The sequence below is a fragment of the Takifugu flavidus genome, chromosome 21, assembly GCF_003711565.1.
Source record: "Takifugu flavidus isolate HTHZ2018 chromosome 21, ASM371156v2, whole genome shotgun sequence".
Taxonomy (NCBI): domain Eukaryota; kingdom Metazoa; phylum Chordata; class Actinopteri; order Tetraodontiformes; family Tetraodontidae; genus Takifugu; species Takifugu flavidus.
Window position 1 is genome coordinate 5220560 of NC_079540.1, and position 6000 is coordinate 5226559.

At 44.6% G+C, this 6000-nt stretch overlaps 1 long non-coding RNA gene across 2 annotated transcripts in view; it reads right to left on the reverse strand.

Annotated features, from left to right (window-relative positions):
* Positions 1–3641, reverse strand: part of LOC130518308 (uncharacterized) — a 63720-nt gene extending 60079 nt beyond the window's left edge. Inside the window, exons 1-2 of one of the 2 annotated variants that reach the window (XR_008947987.1) lie at positions 3453–3609; positions 2999–3140 (exon numbers count right to left, since the gene is read on the reverse strand). This is a non-coding gene — a long non-coding RNA (uncharacterized LOC130518308). Of the gene's footprint in view, positions 1–2781; positions 3141–3452 lie in introns of those variants that run through there. The other variant, XR_008947986.1, reaches the window with a different exon arrangement.
* Between the last annotated feature and the right edge of the window lie 2359 nt (positions 3642–6000).

The following is a 6000-nucleotide window of genomic DNA, read 5'->3' on the forward strand; positions in this document are numbered from 1 at the left end:
ATGGAATTAATTAAAAAAGCAAACCAGTGAGCGTGAGGGAATGCTTGGGTGTTTGTTTGTTTTTGTTTTTTTACCAAAAGTTTCCAATATGGCAAAACAGCAACTGTTTACTTACCTCCAGCATATATCCTTCAACTGCACCTTCAGATAAGACTTGACACAAGGAAGCTGTGCAGTTTTACCCCGGGCTCAGCAGTCTGGGACTGTTTAAAGCCAAATTTGCATCCCTGTGTGGGCTTTGTTTGGTAGTTCAGTTTCAGATTCTTGAAGAATTGAGCTTATGCCCTTGCAGCTGATAGACCCAGCCCTCCGCTGAACTCCGATGGTCAGCCTTCTTTTAATGCCGGGCTGTCCCAAACAATATGGTGTATATCTGGGGAAATTCCTCATGCCTACTGTAGCTTTTTGTTGGTTTTATTTGAAATGCAGACGCAGCCCTCTAGCGAAGAGACAGCTTGTTCAGTGGAGGCCATTCCCTCTGGTTTTATTTCTAGAGTAAAGAAAAAAAAAACAATGTTCGAGTGCATGGTTTTCTCTCCGCTCTCCTGAAACCCTCCCAGAATGAAGACCCACTGTGTTGACTCTGCCATCCAGGCAACCTGCAGCTCCTCGACTTGGGTTTTTTCTCATATTTATCTACATCGCCAGGCCCAGCTGTGGAAAGCTGATTGGTTTTGCTTGAGTAATGAGAACAATCGACAGAAAGTACAATTTAATTAGGAACCGCGAAATGCTCAATGGTGCGATGGAAGATACCAAGAGGGGGCGAGGATGGCGATTAATGGAACGATGCCTTCCTGGTGTTTCATCTCTGCAATCTGATTTATTAATTACTCATTGCTTTGGGCTTTTTTATCTCACTCGTCATGCAAATTGGCAGCGGGGACTCAAAATCAGAGGAGGGCAGCATTCAATATTATCTTCCCTTGCTGTGACGGCACACTGTGCAACTTATTAGAAGAGGTTTAATTGACCTTTTTCCCAACAGACACTCTATTCAACAGGGCTGACCTCATATATAATACATACTCTCATAGGTAAAGAGGACATGGGCTGCATTAGGGATTGTAGAAACCCCACTACCGTCTGTTGAATGGCAGATAGTGAGATCACAGCCCCAAAGAGTCAGAAGGGACATAATAAAAAAAAGAAATCCTGTTTTATTATTCATCTGTTGGGTGTCTCTGACAGGGATTAGGGCCATATTATGCTCGAGTGCTCTGTTTGTCCTCTGTGGTTTACTGTATAGCCGCAAAATGAATTATTCAGACACGCAGGTATACAGTGAGAATAGAATGGCACCCAGACAGATACAAATTGAGGAAGATACCCTTCAATTTCTTAGCCCAACTGGATGGAATTTATTTAGCTGAGAGTGTCATACCAGAGGAGTGCGTCTCGCGGGTGGCAAATTGCATAGAAGGCTTTGCGTGCAGTTCCAAATGGCAAACAGCGAGCAGACGCGGCTTTCTTTTCAGATGCAATTACAACCGTATGGACGAGTGTGCCGCCACGTGCAATGTACTTAATCGGCCTTTCGGCTCCTCTGCATCCTGCCTTTTCCATTGTATGAGGGTGCAACAGCAGACGGGAACAGCATTATAGACCGGACAAAAGGGACTGATTTCTCAAGAATGACTTGTAAACATGTCAGCAGGGAACCGGAAATCCAGGCGGGATAAATTAAAAGTTACTTTTGAAGTGATTTAGCATGTACAGCAGAGCTAGAACATTAACGTGCACCAAAAGCCAAATGGTCCAACTCTACTCTTCCTCTTTGGCTCATTTCACAGCCTCCCCTCCGAGTTCAGTTTAAATGCATTTAGTAGTTTTTCCCCGACCTCTCTGTTGCAGTCAATCAAGCTAACCAAGCGAGCACGGCTGGACGGGAACAGGAATAACTTCCTTAGCAGAGGTAATAAAATCAATCAAACAGTATTAATATGGAAAGGTGGAAATACCTTTCAGTTTTGGTGAGAGACTCCTAATAAAAGCATACAAGTGGCTTTTTTTTAACCTGTGTGCTTTACGTCTTCAGTCACACTCGTGTTGGTCAACTGGCAGCAGAAATAGGGCGCCGCCTACTCATCAAGGGATAAAAACAGATTAAAGCAATCTGTGGTTCTTAAACCTGGGCTCAGATCAGACCATTGACCTTCTGATATGGAAATATCCCTCGACTACCTGAACCGCAGCCAAAATATTTATTAAAGCACAGATTCTTTGTTACAACATTGGCCTGGTAACAGTATTGCTTTAATATCTGTGCGGACAGGGGCTAAAAGAGTTTTGTACTTTTTTACACCCATTGAATTTAGTTGGCCCCGTCTGCACTCAGTTAGCCTTAAATCAGCTACATTTATCTTTGTCCATTTTATTGGCTGGAGAGTTACTGTAGCAGCTGCTGGGAAGTCACAGGTTATGAAAAAATACTGTACGAATTCTACTAAAGGGATACAATCTTCAGTGGCAACATGGTTTCTGAAAGAGCTACGCAGCCCTTATAGTGTAGGCTCAAACCCTATAAGTAGCATTTCATTACCATTCAAGGAGATCTGATGTTCTCTCCAGGTGCTAGCCAAGAGAATCTGTGGGAATAATTGCAGGCATACACGGCTCCCTCTGGTTTGTATTTTGTGGGTTTTTCAACCTTGTGTTTCCATCCTTGAGATGCATGCAGGTGGTGCAGATGGCTGCATAGATTTAAAAATCCTTGTGGGAGTGAAAGGAGGGATATTGAGCGCTGTAAAAGGTCAACAACAGATAGATTCTCAAACTAACTGTCTGTAAGATCATTTTATTACAAAGCAGGGAGTCGCAGCGTTGGTGCCATACAAACATCAAACGTTCCAAAAGGCAGTGGCACACATCCACCTCTCCCAACTCCTCCCTCGCTAGTTCCATCTAACCCCCCCCCCCCCCTTGGCTTTGATGCAAATGAAAGACTTTGATGTTTCTTTGATGGTTGTCCACGGCACATTTCCATGGCAAATCTAACCTGTTACGCCTGTGCCAGCGTCGCCAAGTCCTCATCGCTCATTGCGATGAGTCGGGCAACAAGGCCAGAGCACAAACCGCCATCCTACCAGGCTGGATGAAAGCATTACCGGCTGACATCTGCAGACGTGTCAAAGGGGAGCCTTGGGAACACAAAGGGGAATCATTCATACACTTCCATAGTATTCCATGACCTTCCATTTCATGACTGTGTGCATGTGTGTCCAGATGAACATTCTCTTATGATGAAAAAGAAAACAAAATCCCGATAAAATGATTCAGAAAGTCACACGATCTACTTTTTCCATAAATGCTGGTTTACTAGAGCAAGTAAAAATCACCAGCCTTGTTCTTGACACCCTCAGATTCCCCCCGAGGATGAAACATTTGTACGCAGCTTTCCCGAAAAATTAATGATCACTCGAGTTCACGGTACAAAAAGAGGTGGAACTCACATTTACGGTGATCAAACAAGGTGGCAAACTGGTCCTTCAGGCGATCTTCCACCCACTCGTAAAAAAAAAAAACTGCTCACACACACACACAAAGGGTTTGTGGCACTGCAAGCCAGCTAAAGCAACATTTGATTTGAGGTGATGGAAATAGACGAACGCAGGCTTGTAATCCTGTAAGAGTGACGCCGGCGTGTTTGAAATGAGTCCCAGTGGCGATTGGGCCCTGACTCCGGGGCATTGGTAAATGAATCTGTCTGCAGTCACACAGCCAAATGAACATGTGGAGCTAAGTAACAGAGTGGCGGTTGCAGCAGTTCATTTATGAGGTGTATTAGGATTTATGAGGCAATGAAGTGAAAAGGTGCTTTATTAATCTCTCGCCTCCATCAGTCCACCAAGAGGAAAGACTGACACGACACTGACTGTTTCAACCTGCTTCCTTTTGTCTGCTCTACCAGCAGGAGATGAAAAACAGCTCAAAATAAAATGGGAAATTTCCTGTGCTGTTTATTCGTTCATTTTTTATGCTACCTTTTTATTTCAAGAGATAGTGTTTTAGCATTGTTTTTTTTTTAATCTCGGCTTTCTGTAATTGTGTGCTGCTGATTGTCTCAGGAAGCTGTGGAAGGTAATACTGACATGTGACACTGTGACCTTTGGTTGAACCACGTATGAGAGAGCCCCTTAAAGCTATGTCAGGCTCTGAAGGAACACAGTGGTCTTTGGGAGTGTGTGTGTGTGTGTGTGTGTGTGTGTGTGTGTGTGTGTGTGTGTGTGTGTGTGTGTGTGTGTGTGTTTGTATGTTTGTCTGGGTACCATGGGACTGTAATGTGAAGAGTGGTTTTGCTGGTTCATTGCATCCTGCGTGACATCGAAATCATCTCAAATATGTGGGCATGAGATCTCCAGAGTGAGTAATGGAGTAAATGGAGTGCTGGTGGTAGATATCACACATACACACACACACACACACACACACACACACACACACACGCACACAGATTTATCATAAATCTCTTGAGAAACAACCCAAAACGTGGTGCTGTTTGTGTTTTTGCTTGGTTTTAAAAACAGAAGAGGTTGAGCAGAGCGGTTGAAATCAAATCCTCTCGACTCCTGACTCTAGGTGGCGCCACACCTCAGACACACCAACTTGGATTTGGTTGCAAGTTGTAACATCAGTAGGCTGCAGCAGATGTTAGCTACCTCTGCCACCACCAGATTTTTAGAAGAGGAAGGGACACATTCACACGAGTGTGACTTGCCCCCAACAGACAAACACTCACACACACACACACCAGCAGCTGTAAATAAAACAGATGAAGTTTGGGTGGATTATCCGACTCGGTCTGCCCGCCCTGACAAATTTGGTCATGAAATGACACCTAATTATCGGCCCAGCTGACGCTGGGTATCTCCGAGGTGAACCTGGACTGACAATAGGTTTTGGAAATAAAGAGGTAATTATTGGTGAGGTTTCATTAGAAACTGAGTATCTGAGTGATGCAGAGCGAGTGGGGACAAAATCTAATTATCACCCTCTTCTCACTCCCTTCTCCATGACATCAATACCCCATTATTGTTCCCATCCCCAGGGTGCAGCCAAACATGCTCCTACACACGTGTAGCATGCGTACAGCTGCAAAAGCCATCTCACCATTTCAACATGGCGTGACAGCTGTAAGTGACAGACTGTTACACTTACGTGTGTTTGTGTATTTGTATGTAAGGGGGAGATTCTGACATCTCGGGAAAATGAATGTGAGAGGAGACTGATGTAAATTCGCTGGGCCATGTAAATTCACCAGGACCCGTCAGTCAAACTCTAAAGTGCAGACTCAATCTTTAAGGCTTCTTCAAGGGAGCTTCTGAGCTGAAACTAGAGATAGGCAGGACGGCTTTTTGAGGGCTGTGCACCGTTAACCTGCTAAAATGTTGAGTGAGGTACAAAAAAGTAGACCGCCTGAAGGGCTTTGATGGGTTTACCTTTGTCTGGGTAGCAAATTCCAGGCTTTATTTCTTTCATAGTGCAGCTCATGGAACGAGTAACGCCACAGCGCAGTAGTTCAAAACCTGCATGTGGGTGAGAATGAATGACATGACGTGCCTTTTCTAAGGGATTCTGTGCACGCAAGTCCAATGTCTTTTGTAAAGTTTTATGGGATTGTATGGTTTTTTTTTATGTCAGTGCTCACAGGTTGAGAGGCCACAAAGACGTCGGTGTGCATCTTTTGTCAACTGTCCAATCTCACAATCAGCGCTTGACCTCAGACATTTTCTCTGCCCGCCCCAACGTCTGCTATTGTACTTGGAAATGGACAGACCGGAGGAAGAATGGAAAAAAACCATGTCATACTGAGAGCTCTCTATTTTTCCTACCACTCAGCACTCAAGTGGAACTATAACTGAGGTGGGCGTTTTCCCTCCAACGGCGAGAGATCGACCAGGGGTGAAGGTGGCAGACTGGCAGGGAGGGAAGGTGGCGGGAGGATATATTACACTTTCATCAGTGTGTGTAATGATGCTGAAAGGATGTCTCCCACTGCTG